The 14,404-nt window shown below is 38.2% G+C and overlaps 1 long non-coding RNA gene across 1 annotated transcript; it reads left to right on the plus strand.

The window, feature by feature from the left end:
• The first annotated feature begins 1,058 nt into the window (after nucleotides 1-1,058).
• Nucleotides 1,059-11,902, plus strand: LOC131740190 (uncharacterized). The gene is made up of 3 exons (XR_009330818.1): nucleotides 1,059-1,099; nucleotides 10,266-10,391; nucleotides 10,726-11,902. It is a non-coding gene; the product is annotated as an uncharacterized LOC131740190 (long non-coding RNA).
• Nucleotides 11,903-14,404: the final 2,502 nt, after the last annotated feature.

The raw sequence follows: 14,404 nt of genomic DNA on the forward strand, positions 1-14,404 counted from the left end.
TGCACAAAACAGTCATTAATGGTTCACAAAGATACCTTTGTGACCTACCAGTTCCACCCCCTTCACAAGCGAGCTTTTAAAAAAGTTACATCAAGAGATGGAATTAGGCCTTTTAAAATGTTGTATTTTACAATTACATAAAGGAAGTACAGTTTTGGTTAAGTAGCCTAGTGGCTGGGCATAAGCCCTGCTGCTGTAAGTAGTGCTTGTGTGTGGGAATATAAGGTTGGCAGGGATGGGGTTAAATCTATCCCTCCCAGTAAACACAGGTGTGGCCATTCCCCAATTAGGTAATTGGTGCCTGTGGTGTAGTCCTACATCTTCAAATACCGGAATGCTAATTATATAGATTTTTCTAAACCGAATTACTGCATACAAATTCACATTTTTTTGTACATTGAACTTGAAGTAACATTTAATAGGTAATGGATGTGTCTCGCATGGAACTTTTTGCACTGTTTTGCAACTTGATAGTGAAGGCTAATGCCCAGACTACAAGTGTTTTGTTCTTTTGTTTGAACCTTTTATTTTGGCCCTTGTGCTGTGTTTTGTTTGTTTGGTTTAATACAGTATGCAATAGCGCTTTAGAACTGCAGCTTTCTCTCTCTGGGTTTAATTTCTGCCGGTAACCAGCCATCAAATCAACTATCATTACTACGTCTAACTGACTTATTTCCAAGCCACACACTTTAAATACATTTTACACACACATACATCATTCTAATTAAGGGAATAAACTAAAAAGTCAGTCTCTAACAGTAGCAGCTCCTGACTTTAATAAGTGGGGAGGATATATATATATATATATATATATATATATATATATATATATAGATATATATATATATATATATAGATATATATAGAGATATATATAGTGAGGAAGTGTAGTCTGGGGGGAACACAGGACGACACCTCCCAGAAGGTCACGGGCTGAAAAGCCTTAATTTGATTATTTGTTAATTGGTAATTATTACCTGCACCTGGCTGTTATTGTAAGTAAGAACCAGGTGCAGAGTATTAAAAGAGAGCAGCCAGTTTCTTCTGGGCTCTGTTGTGTGAAGAAGCCCGATTGATAGTGTGCTCAATCGTGTCAAAGGTACTGTGTGAAACCTTTTGTTTTTGAGTCTTGTAAAACTGTGTGTTTTTTATTATTTGTCAGGTAAACGGCTTAACCATCCTGCGAGTGAGTCCGAGAACCGGCAAATGTATAGTAAGTGTTCAAAGAGAGGTAGGCTTAGTTTTCGTTTTGTTTATTTTGTAATAAAATTAAAGCGCACGTCAGCGCTTTCTTTCAAATTTGTGGGCTGGGTCGTGTTTTAGAAGGGAAAAGAACCTGAGCGAGCCTGTGTGTTACAATATATCAGACTTGTAGGACTCAGGCTCGAGTCACAGCCACAAAAGACTCGGATTCGACTCGGACTCGAACATTCGGGCTCCGTGACTCGGAGATATTAACAACGAGCCTCTTTTTTATTTTCTATTACGCAAGTAATTATAAGTTACTAGGAAAATGCACAATAAAAACCCACCTAACAAAACATTATCTGATCATTGGTTAGCCGTGTTATCTTTGCAGCCAATCATAGTAAGAATAAGAAATTGGAAGCGAGTTAGGTTGTAGTGTAAACACAAATCCAACTGCAACCATCGCAGACTCTAAGTTTGTTTTTTTTTTTCCTCTTTTGCATTAAGTTTTATAAGGAATAAATAATGTCAGCATGGTAAACAACATTATTTGGCTTTTAGCAAGCCTTCCTCTTTACTACTTTTAAACTGTGTTTTTTTTTTAAGCACTGTAGAAATACATTTCTAAAACTGCTTTCTTGAAAAATATGGAATTTTATTTTGCTGAGCACCTGAATAATTTTGAGTTTACTGAATATTCATACAATTTATAATCAAACTTTTCAGAGCTTCTTCTTATTAGTGTTTTATTATTTCATGTGAATTGGCCAATTGAAGACTATATCATTATTGCTGTTTCATGGTTATGTGGGTAGAAAAATTGCTTTTGTTCTTTTTGTAAAACCTTGTTCTTTTCATATAACTTCTGTTATAAATATTAAACTTCTGTTCGGCAAATTTTTATTTTTTGAGTGAAACAGAGTTTAATTTTCAATTTCATATTTGAATTTTGGAAGAATTTGAAAACTGTAATGCCATTAATGTCATTATAGTTTTTAAACAATAACCACAACAAACATTTTTTCAACACAATTATTATATATATATTTTTTAATAGCAATGGATCAAAATAAATGTAGCGATAATGCAAAGAGATGTACCCTAAATCAGGATGTCTCTGAATTGATATAAACAGTTAATGGAGGTTACATGCCTAATTTAAAGACTAGCAGATGAGGTGAACTGTGAAGAGGGTTCAGTAATTAAGAAAATAGTTCTATTATAATAGATATAAATGATATTCTGAAGCCAAAATGGTGCTTTTTTTTTTTTTTTTTAATAATTTTGTCGTTGCCAATTAGTTTTTATTATTTTCTCCCCAATTTCAAATGCCCAATTATTTTTTAGGCTCAGCTCACCGCTACCACTCCTGTGCTGACTCGGGAGGGGCGAAGATGAACACACGCTGTCCTCCGAAGCGTGTGCCGTCAGCCGCCCGCTTCTTTACACACTACAAACTCACCGTGCAGCCACCTCAGAGCTACAGCGTCGGAGGACAACGCAGCTCTGGGCAGCTTACAGGCAAGCCCGCAGGCGCCCGGCCAGACTACAGGGGTCGCTGGTGCGCGGTGAGCCAAGGACACACTGGCCGACCTAACCCTCCCTCCCCCCGGGCGACGCTCGGCCAATTGAGCGCCGCCCCCTGGGAGCTCCCGTCCACGGCAGGCTGTGGAATAGCCTGGACTCGAACCGGAGACGTCGAGGCTATAGAGCGCATCCTGCACTCTAGCGAGTGCTTTTACTGGATGCACCACTCGGGAGCCCCAAAATGGTGCTTTTTAAAAAAAAAAAAAACTTTAATTATACTGTAGTTAATATATTAAACTGTCAACTGTCCACAAAAAAAAATGCAGTGGCTGTCCTTGGATAACTTTTGAAAACACTTTTTATATCCCCCGGGTCCAGATAACTTACACATATGCATATCTACTGTATAAAGTAGAGCGACATGCTACGTCTGTTTGCAGAAAAAAAACTCACATGTTGTGAATATACAGTATAATACCGAAATCGCTTGCAAAAACGTTGGTAATGAAACAGATTGGGAAAACAAAACAGAAGTCAAAATCATTTTGCCACAAAAAGCTATGATGGGTGTCAGAAAAATAAGTATCTAAGCAGGAGCTAACATCTAATTACAGTAGTTTGAAAGTCTAGTGTGCTTCCCTCTTGAGATGCTAGGAAAAGGCTTAGATCTAGAATGGCATTAAAAGTGCCACTGTACATGGCAGTACAGAGGTCCAAATAAAATCTGCCTTTTTCACCAGCTATATTATATAACAGCTTACTAAAACACTTCTGGGCACACCCTCTTGAAGACTCTGCAAATGCTTTCCACATAGTACTTCATTCATCATTAGCAAGTGGGGGTTACCAAGGGAAGCCTGCTTCTGTCAAATTTCCTCAGTTGCGAGTGGCACCACTCCAGCATTGGCAAGAAATTAAATTAATTATTTCCTGCTTCTAGTTTTAAAATAAATAATCAATAATATATTCACTATAATGGGAGGAGACATTTTTAGAGTTATTAAAGCAAACAACTAAGATGTAGTATGGTGTATATATATATATATATATATATATATATATATATATATATATATATATATATATATATATACACACACACATACACACACACAGTGGTTTGCAGAAGTATTCACCCCCTGCAAAGTTTTCATATTTTGTTGGCACCTGAGTGTACTCCATGACGCTTTCAAAATTAGACTACATGTATAATCTACACAAAGTACTCCACATTGATAAAGCAAAAAAAAATGCATATAGAATATAAATAAGTAAGATTTACAGGGAAAAACAGATTAATCTCAGTTGCATAAGTATTCAACCCCTTTGCTACTGCAGCCCTAAATCAGCTCAGGTGCAAATGATTTGTTTGAAAGGTCACAAAATTAATGAAATGGGTTCAGCCTATGTGTACTCAAAGTGGGTTAACTTGTAGCTAATTTCCCTCAGGTATATAAAGACTTTCAAGCTGCAACTCGCATAGTGATCCAACAATGCAACCATGAAGACCAAGGAGCTTTCTAAACAAGTCAGGGATAAAGTGGTAGAGAGGCACAGAGCAGGAGAAGGGTACAAGAAAATGTCAAAGGTGCTGATTATCCCTCTCAGCACAGTGAAGTCCATCATTAAGAAGTGGAAGATGCATCATACCACCCAGACACTACCCGATCACTCCCAAACTGAGCAGCCGGGCAAGCAGGAAACTGGTTTGGGATGTCACTCTGAAGCCAACAATGACCTTGAGAGATCTGCAAAGTTCTGTGTCTGAGATGGGAGTCAATGTTTACACATCAACAATAAGCCAGTCCCTACAAAAAGCTGGCCTGTATGGACAGGTGGCAAGAAAGAAGCCATTACTCAAAAAGCCTCATCTTAAAGCACGTATGGAGTTTGCAAAAAAGCATGTAGATGATACTGCAGACATGTGGAAAAAGGGTTTGTGGTCAGACGAAACAAAAATTGAACTTTTCGGTCTAAATTCCAAGCGTTACGTCTGGCACAAACCCAACACTGCACATCACCCAGTCAACACCATCCCAACTGTCAAGCATGATGGTGACAGCATCATGTTGTTGGGATGTTTCTCTTCAGCAGGGACTGGGAAGTTTGTCAGGATAGAGGAGAGAATGGATGGTGCAAAGTACAGGCGAATCCTTGAGGAAAACCTGTTTGAGTCAGCCAAGACTCTGAAACTGGGGAGGAAATTCACATTTCAGCAGGACAATGACCTGAAGCACAAAGCCAAAGCCACACTGGAGTGATTGAACAAGAAGAGAATTAATGTTCTTGAGTGGCCCAGTCAAAGTCCTGACTTGAATCCAATCGAAAATTTATGGCGAGACATAAAGATTGCAGTCCATGGATGATCCCCAACAAACTTATCAGAACTGGAGAAATTTTACTGTGAAGAATGGGCAAAAATGTCACCATCGTACTGTGCAAAGCTAGTAGAGACCTATCCAAAAAGACTGCTTGCAATAATTGCTGCAAAAGGTGCTTCTACCAAGTACTGACTTAAGGGGCTGGATACTTATGCAACCAGTAAATTTAATGTTGTACATTTTCTTTGCAAGTTTTGCTGACATTTTACCTCCTCCTCATGTAAAAGTGTTCAGTTTAACCATGACAGCTCTGAATAAAAAAAGTTTGTTTGAAAAACTATGCACACATTATTTGTAATTCAACAAAATGTGACATTATTACAAACCACTGTATATATAACGATAGTTTTTGTAACCTTCGTTTCTGATCTGTTGCCTCCCTCCTTTACGTTCTCGAGTTATGCTCTGGACTGCAGGGTTCCTAGGCCATGCTCTCACTTGGGGATCGATAATCGCCTGGTATTCCAATATGATAATAACAGTTCATCTTAATACTAACCTTAAAAGAAATACATAATTTACAATACTTAAACATTTTTTTCAGGTTAGAAACCACACTGACAAAATGACAGGGTAATGTGTGGGTAGGAACTTGGGTCAAGGAGAGACCGAGGTCTGAAAAATAAGCCTTTGACAGAGAAAAATGCACCCAACTGTGAGCTGGATCGGAAACATGTAATGTATAAATAAACTTTCACTGAACGCCAAGTTTTGAACAGTAGAGTGGTTAAACTGAGGGTTTTCAGATTCAGATTTCCTTAAAGATATTGAGATATCAGGTATGAAAGTAAGGTAGTAAAATCTAACGGAAAACAGAAAAAGTAATACAAGCTAAATATTATCTAAGAATATTTACTTGGTATAAACATAACATTCACTGTAGAAAGTAGGCAGACTATTACTATTATAAAAGACTTACAGAAAATCTAACAGATTGCAATAAAAATTATATGAGAATAGACATGGTTTATAATAATAATAATAATAATAATAATAATAATAATAATAATAATAATAATAATAATAATAAATCTATCTGTTTAAAGTGTTTAGCTTGCTGTGGTCTTAGTTTTCTGCTTAATTGTTTAAAGTAAGGTACTGGGTTGATGAATTAAGACATCAGCAGATGAACCAAAACATGCAGTTTTGGCTACTGATGCACACGTGGACACAGAAATTACTAATTTTGCCGCAGACATATGGGTTTCATGACATTTAGGATATGAGGTGTTGAAAAGTAGAACTGCAGGTTACAAAACCACAAAATTTTACTATTTCAAACCCTTCATGGATCTAGATGTCGGCTCAGATGGGCAAGCCTTCTGGGTGAATTTCCAGAACCTTTTGAATTGGGTGACGCTGGGGAAGATTTTTGCCCATCTCTACATTGGTTTTTAATAATTGAATCTTCCCCTGTAGCTCCAAGATGGAGCACTATACTATCCCTTCAGGCCCCTCGCATATCTAACTGGCCAATTCCCAGATTACTGGAAACCTTGTTTTCTTATGGCATTCCAGTTAAACCATGGACGTTTTTTACGCAAGCAACGTGACACCCGCTAATGCTGCTCCAAAATCAGCATTCTCCCGAGACTGACGCCAATCCGAAAAAGAGGACTGCCAAAACCTGCACCTATTTCAGGTCTGGCTTCTCCCGAAAAGCCACATAATCCAGTAATCCCCACAAATGATAACAGCGCTGTCTTTTCAGCAATTCTGTTTTAAAACATTTCATGGAACAAATGGACAACCCGCTCAAATCGCTTGACAACAAATCTACACTGCCATCTGCATACCCAGAAGGCTTCAGGTCTGTCATGGATGTAGCCCCTGTCTACACACTTGTAACATTGGTTCCTGCTCCCTCTACTGGGTCTTCCTTCCTTCATCCCCCCAGCTGGACTTCCCCGGCTTACGAACTCTACTTAAGAAACAACATTAAATACATCATATCTGCTCCAAAACTACTTGGTTCCGAAGTCCAGTAATTTATATTAAAGACTACTGTAAATGCCTCGAGGGGAGGCAGCCTACAGCCATGGATTCCCAGAGATTTTTTTTCCTACGGGTTTTGGTTTTTCTCCTCTGTGCCTACGGCTATTTGTAACCTCAATCGACAGTTTGTGCTAATTGTATTAATATCTTGTCTTCAGCATATAAACAGGGGTTAAAAAGTTCTCTGTACTTTAGAAAAATTATTCAAACCTTTTCAACTCAGCTATCGGTCTTTGTTTCATTACCGTTGCATTAACCGATCATTGCTACCCCCCAGCTCTAGGGGGTAGCAATGATCTGTTGCCTCCCTCTTTTACATTCTAGCTAAGAAACAACATACCTTTGCCCGCTTCATTCTTCAGGCCACCAAGGTGGCATTCATGCTCTCTAGTTCCTGGGCCATGCTCTCACTCCGGGATCAATAATCAGCATTGCTGTTCTCACCCGGACCAGGGGGCAGCGTCGACTGCTCAGGTGGCTAAAGTGATTTGACTAAGATAGTTTGTTATGCAGTAAAATATAATTTCTGGTATTGAGTTAAAAAAACATAGCTCGTTATTTTGGGGAGTGGCAACTATCTGCCCCTTCGCATGGCTCTAAAGGTCAGTTATCTTATCGTGCAGCAGCCAATTGGATTTGCAGTCTTGTCATTTTGGGGAGGGCAGCTATCCTGCCTCGTTACCCATGGCTCCCCTACGTCCAGTCTCTCCACTTATCTACGAACAAATTAATGACCAGGGTACCTTGAAAGTTGAGGCCAAAGGCCAAAGAATGTAACATAAATCATGTGCATTGTAATAGTGTTGTCTAGTTTGTTTAATAAATAATCTATAATCTATCTCTGATTTAAAAAGGTAAAATACAATAATAGCACAAAACATGAGCAGATAATTCAGAAATGATAGAGCAAGATCATTTCCCACTTCATTTGTATGTTTTTCTTTTTTAGAAGTCTATGGATAGAAATCCATTTCTTATTTTTTTTTAAAGGCCTTTTTTTTCTTGTCCATTTAGTATTTTATCATAGTGATATATATGACCTTGTCGTTTATTTGGTGCTACCTGTCTATTAAACTGTAGCCACTGGGGAGTCATAATTTATGTGAAACAACAACAAACACACATGATGGTAAATAGATGTGTTGACAAATGGTTCAGTAACCCATTAGAGTCTACTGGCAAAAGAAACAATTGCTGCTCCCATGTAGACACATTTGAACCATAACAGACTGTTGCTAATGACTTCTGCAGATCTGTTCTGGCAGGCCATTAATTTGTTTGTTTTGTTAACAGTAAAAAAACAAACAAACAGTAATATAACTGTTAAACTAGTATCGATGGATGCTAATTGAAGTAATGCACTAATTAAAAAGAAAGCCACTTCATCCCAGATACTATAGAGCGAATGGCTGAAGCAAACTGCACCTCATTAAGTCATGACTATAAAAAACCTGTGTGCCAACTGAGGACATTATCTTTATTATAAGCACGTCAACCAAGTGCTGAAGTTACTTAAGCTTTCTGTGTAATGGCAGCAGGGTTCTTCTCTATGGTTTGGTCCTCTGGGCTGGTAAGCGTCTCTGAGGGCTCAAGGCCTGTGTGTGTCTCACTCCTTCATAGCCACTTCTCTGTGTCAACCTATCCTATACGACCCAATTTAATTTCAGAAGATGTCCATCCAACTGAAGTCAAATGGCCTGTAGATAGCTATCCAGAAACTTGGCCTCTTTCTGGTCAGACTCTCTCTAGATTTGCTGGTTGTCATCAGCTGGCACTCAGGACAAACCTTTGGTGTTTTTTTCCTAAATGACAAACTTTTGTAAATCAGTCCCCAGATACCCACTGTCACTGTACTGTTAATTATATTTTGCCTCTGTTTAGATTGTATGATGAATGTCTCAATGAAGTTGACAGTACCTTGCTTATTTCACATGCACATTTTCCTTCATATATCAGTTATGAGCAAATATGTTAACTGAATTCTGTCTGTTTCTAATCCTTTCCCTTAGCAAAAACAGTTTTGAACAGCACTTTGATTAATTGTCCTGAGTCTTAATTACTGGATGTGGTAAAAGGCACTTTAGAAATATTTTTAAACCTCTAAAATGTTTTGAGAATTTTGAATTTGTAATATAGCAAATACTATTTATCTAAAATACCTCAGAAGTCCCTGGGAAATAAGCTAATGAAAAAAACACAGAAGTGTTTTTTCATCTTCCACTAATAAATAACAAAATGCAATGAGCTGCCCAGAAATGACCTCCCCAGACCCTGTAGAAACAATCCTGTACTCTATCGTATCTTTTGAGAAGAGGAATGTGGCTACGGCTATATAGGGACACACAAGAGGACCCACAGTGTCAAAGTAAAAGAACACCAAGGTTATATAAAAAGAAAACAAACCCTAAACTCAGCCTTCTATTTAGTAGAGACAATAACACATCCCAATCTTGGATGGTGCCAGGCTATTACGCAGGACTACAAAGAAAGAATAATTAGACTACCCCTAAAATTAGAAAAAGGAGTCCATTCTTTATTTACATGATCTGGCCTTTTTCACTCCCATAGTTTCCCTTGACTGACTTACTAAGTTCTCTCTCCTGTAGCCAGTGTCTGCGGGCAATACCCTTTCCTGGATATGTATTGAAGCATGTAGCACTATGTGGTGTTAAGTCAGTTGGAAGCATCTTAAATACTGTATATCTATATATGTGTGTGTGTGTGTGTGTGATCATAGTATTGGGTTTATTCAAAGTTTTGACTTAAAACAATTAGTAATGTATCATAATGTATCAATTTTATATTATTATAACCTCTAGACAAAACACTGGATATATTCACAAAAAAAATGAATAACAGCTAATAATGACTAAAAGAGACTAAAACTTTTCTTGACTGTTATTGGTTCTACACCATCACTATTTCACACTCTGCTATATAACTAAATTTGAGGCCGCATGGTTAGCTGTCATAATATGTTAAAAATTGTTATTTCTGAAATTGGTTCACTCTCAGCCTTGCAGGCAGCCATCAAAAATAGGATCATGTTGTTCTAAAAGGCTAATTGATGGGTAGGAGTAAACCGCTTCAGTAGTTGTGTGAACTGTCAGAAGTACATCCCTTCCATTCAGACTTCATTCTAGTTGGATGTTGTTCACATATCTTCTTCCACAGGATATCTTCTGCAACAGGAAATGCTGACCCATTTTAGCCATCTCTGTAACCAGTGCTCCTCTGGGATGAGCGTGGAAAACATGCTGTGACATGAATTGAAGACCACCCGAAAGCTACATTTCTGAAGTGAGTACAGCTGGCAATGCCTAAGGTGTGATACAAACCATCATTGATTCTCCTTTGTCACTACAGAACAGCGACAGAGTTTTTATTTTTATATATATTTATATTATACTGGATTATTAAAGATAAAGAAAAAGATGACTCATGTATAAAATACAATATCTTCCTTTATGATAGTTCATTTAGAATTAAAAATAGGCTTTATTATCTACTTTTATGTGTTTCACTTTTTTTTCTTAACCCCCTCTTGCAAGTTTTGAACTATTTGACATAATATGGTCTCAGTTGCATCTTTTATTCCGATTGACCAAGTAGTAACAATTTACTCTCCACACAGATGGCACTTGGTCTAACAATACCCGCTTCAGAGGAATGAAGTGCATGACTTTCCAATCCAAAGATGTCCATGCTAACCACTATACCATATGCTTATTTAGAGAAGATGTGTAGGCAAGGACAGTTTGCAGATGAGGTCTGTGAGCAATACCTTTTCCCCCTGATTCATAACCCTTACTCATGATTATAGTCAAAGAAGATCATTTAGTTGTTTATTACATAAAGGAACCTGACATGTTATTTACAGGAATATCCTTACATTATACAGTCTTGGTTTTGTTTCTGGTAACTCTGAAACAGTACTGTGTGGTCCAGTGGTTAAAGAAAAGGGCTTGTAACCAGGAGGTCCCCGGTTCAAATCCCACCTCAGCCACTGACTCATTGTGTGACCCTGAGCAAGTCACTTAACCTCCTTGTGCTCTGTCTTTCGGGTGAAACGTAATTGTAAGTGACTCTGCAGCTGATGCATAGTTCACACACCCTAGTCTCTGTAAGTCGCCTTGGATAAAGGCGTCTGCTAAATAATAATAATAATATAAGCCAATGAGACTCCTTGCATTGGTTAACCATGTAATCTTACCCAGCTGTACAGACCAGAGATCCAATCTGCACAGCAGTTGACATTAGCAAAATTAATATAAACACATATAGATAGAAAGATAGATAAAGGTTAAGACACTTGCTTGTGGTGGGCGTAGTCTACAGTATACACAGAGCCTCCACCCAGTGATAGATAGATAGATACGTGTGTTACACAAAATAAACCAAGAACAAAAAATACATATTTTTTCAGTATCTGCTTGATAGGTGTGGTGTTTTTTAGGAAGAACTTGACCTCGTTGGTTGTCATCTGAGCAATACATCTGGAAGAGTTCTTTGTATAACCCGATTCATACATTTTGTCGACAGGCATTAAGATTAACAAGCAGGGCATTATACAATAATTTAATTTGTACTGTAGATTGCATTGTGGCTATGCAGGGGTATTCATTGGTGATGGGACATGAGAATGTGTCTGTTTGCATTGGGCTGAAACCTTGTTTAGTCAGGTGTGGCTATTATCCTTACATACTTCACTGATCTCCTAGAATGCCCTGCTAACTTGATTGAACCTTGATCACATTTTCCTGTAATTCCCCAGAGTTTAACAATACACTATGAAGTCAATGCTAATTTATTTCCAGCAAATAGTTCTGCTTTTTAATAAGTTGGATGTAAAGAGTAATAGCTTGTTTAACAGTATATTTCAAAATAAGTCTTTATAATATATTTCTTATTTTAAAGAATAACAGAATTGTTCCATTTTTTGTACTTACTAATCATTGTACGTTTCAGTTTTTGTTGTTGTTATTTTTACTGTACTGTACTTTGGACAATTAAAGCACACTGCAAAAAAGTTAAGCTCAGACCATTTAATCCTTCATGGGTTTATTTATCACTTAAAAGAACAAACCACGCTCACAGGATATGGCCTTTAAGTGAAACAGGAAGAGAAAAGTTGGACACTTTGAACTCCAAATGTAAATCAAGCCTGTTTTATGAGCTGGCCACCCGGAAAGATGAAGTGCAGTTGTTGTTACAAAAAACAACGAGGAGTTCACATGTCATAACACTGACACCTACTACAACACAGGGTGAGCAAACCCCAAACAGGACCCTGGCTCAGCTTATCCTGCCCTATATTCAAACCTTAGTGGTGCTTCTGTCCCAATAAACAATAAACATAGAGGGCCATGGTGGTCCTGTCAGCTTTGTGTCTTTGTAAAATAACCAGCAACCTAAAGAATTTTCAGGAAGTGATTTTTAAATCCCCAAACAATAAACTGCCTCTTTACAGTGTCAGACAAAATTAACTTAACGCTAGGTCCTCACATTGTTAAAACAAAGCCCTTGTAAAATCTTTTTTTTTATTACTCTCCTGACTTTTGTCAAACAAATAACATTTTTGTCTTTTACGGCTCTTGTTTTAATATGATCAAGTACATTACAAGTAGATTAAGTAACTAAGATTTCATGCACAACAGAGGGACTGCCAAGACTTATCACTTTTAGGGGCTGATGTAAGGATACATACTGCGGCCACAATCGGCATTTTGCATGCGTAATCCATGTTTAACAGCCATAGGCCAAGTCATATATTAATACCTTCAATCTCATCGTTCTTCTAAAACACAGTGACAGATAAGTCAAATAAATCCACAAATTAAGACGACACCGGAACTGTGTTGATAGACAATAATCTTAATGTTTTGCTAGCTGTGCTGCCACCTTCTGCAGAGGTACATTGAAGCTTTTAACAAATCATATGGGAAAGAATGAGCACAGAGAAGCTGAGTTTATATGTGGTAGTGAATGTTCCTACATTCGTCATCTTGTAACACTATAGAACTGTTGAAACATTTGTTACCATTTCATGTCATTTGTGTCCGAAGCAGTAAAAAACTAACTCCATAGGCCATAAAACTAAACAAATACTCTGTAGACAGTGGTTTAATATTCTTTAACAATATATTATTTATCAATGTAAATGCTGTACATGGTCATTTTCTTTTACCATTCCAGATACCACTCCCTACCCAAGGCCCAAGGTAGTGTAGTAGTATTGTTGTTGCAAACTTTATAACCAGTAGACTGTAAATATATAACCTGCTTCAATATTTGATGTAGTTGTTAAATTGGATTAATTTATCCATAGAAATACTTCATACCAACCCCCCCGACCTTGGCCCACTCACTTTTAGGAAGTCACATCCTCTTACAAGGTGTAAATCATTGCAGAAGTGAGTAATTAACAGCTGTATAAAAGTACACATCGGCAGAGACCTGTCATTGGCCTCAGGATGGCTGGTGTGGTACACTTCCTGATGCAGCGACGCTTGGCTCTTGTTGAGGACAGGCAGGAAGACTGTACATATTCAAACCCAGGGTCACTTTGTTTGGGATACCGGAGGATGCAGGGGTAAGGTGTTATCGTCTCACTCCGCAGGTCACCCTAGACCTAATTGCTGAATTTCACTTTTTCATCACCTGGTTGACTGTCCTCCTGGTAACACTGACAGCATTGACTTTCTCCACTATAGAGGGCCATATGACCTTTTTGGTAGCAAAATGTTATTATCATAACCCTGGTTCCCTGAAATGGGAATGTTAACATCTACAAATGGGTGTTTCCCCTTTAAGACACCCGAACCTGAAACTTTATACCAAAGACTTCTCGTCAGAGCGGTGTGACGTGGCTGCTGCTCTGACCCCGAGAGCATAAAGGAGCTGCGCACACTGACAACGATGCCATTTTCCTTTGAGGGTTGCGACCACGAGTGCCATGACCCCGAAGTTAATGGTTAATATTCCTATTTCAGGCAACCAGGGTTATGATAATAACCTAACGATCCATTTCAAGTAGGGAATATTAACCATTACAAACGGGTGAAGCATACCCAAGCTGTCGAAAGGACATGGTAGTACCTCACTGAGCTACAAAGCTGAGCCGAAACGGTCTTGTACTAAAGTTCTGTTGTGAGGGTGGATTGGGAAGCCGCCTGATGCTGTATTAGTGTAGGTCCAGGGTTATGTGGATCTACAACATTCAGTTGGTAGAACCTAGTAAAGTATGGGGGGAAGCACTCACTTCTGCATTGCACATTGCATATGTCCTGGACAGATGCACCCTGGAACAAAGC

The sequence above is a fragment of the Acipenser ruthenus genome, chromosome 1, assembly GCF_902713425.1.
Source record: "Acipenser ruthenus chromosome 1, fAciRut3.2 maternal haplotype, whole genome shotgun sequence".
NCBI classification, from domain to species: Eukaryota; Metazoa; Chordata; class Actinopteri; order Acipenseriformes; family Acipenseridae; genus Acipenser; species Acipenser ruthenus.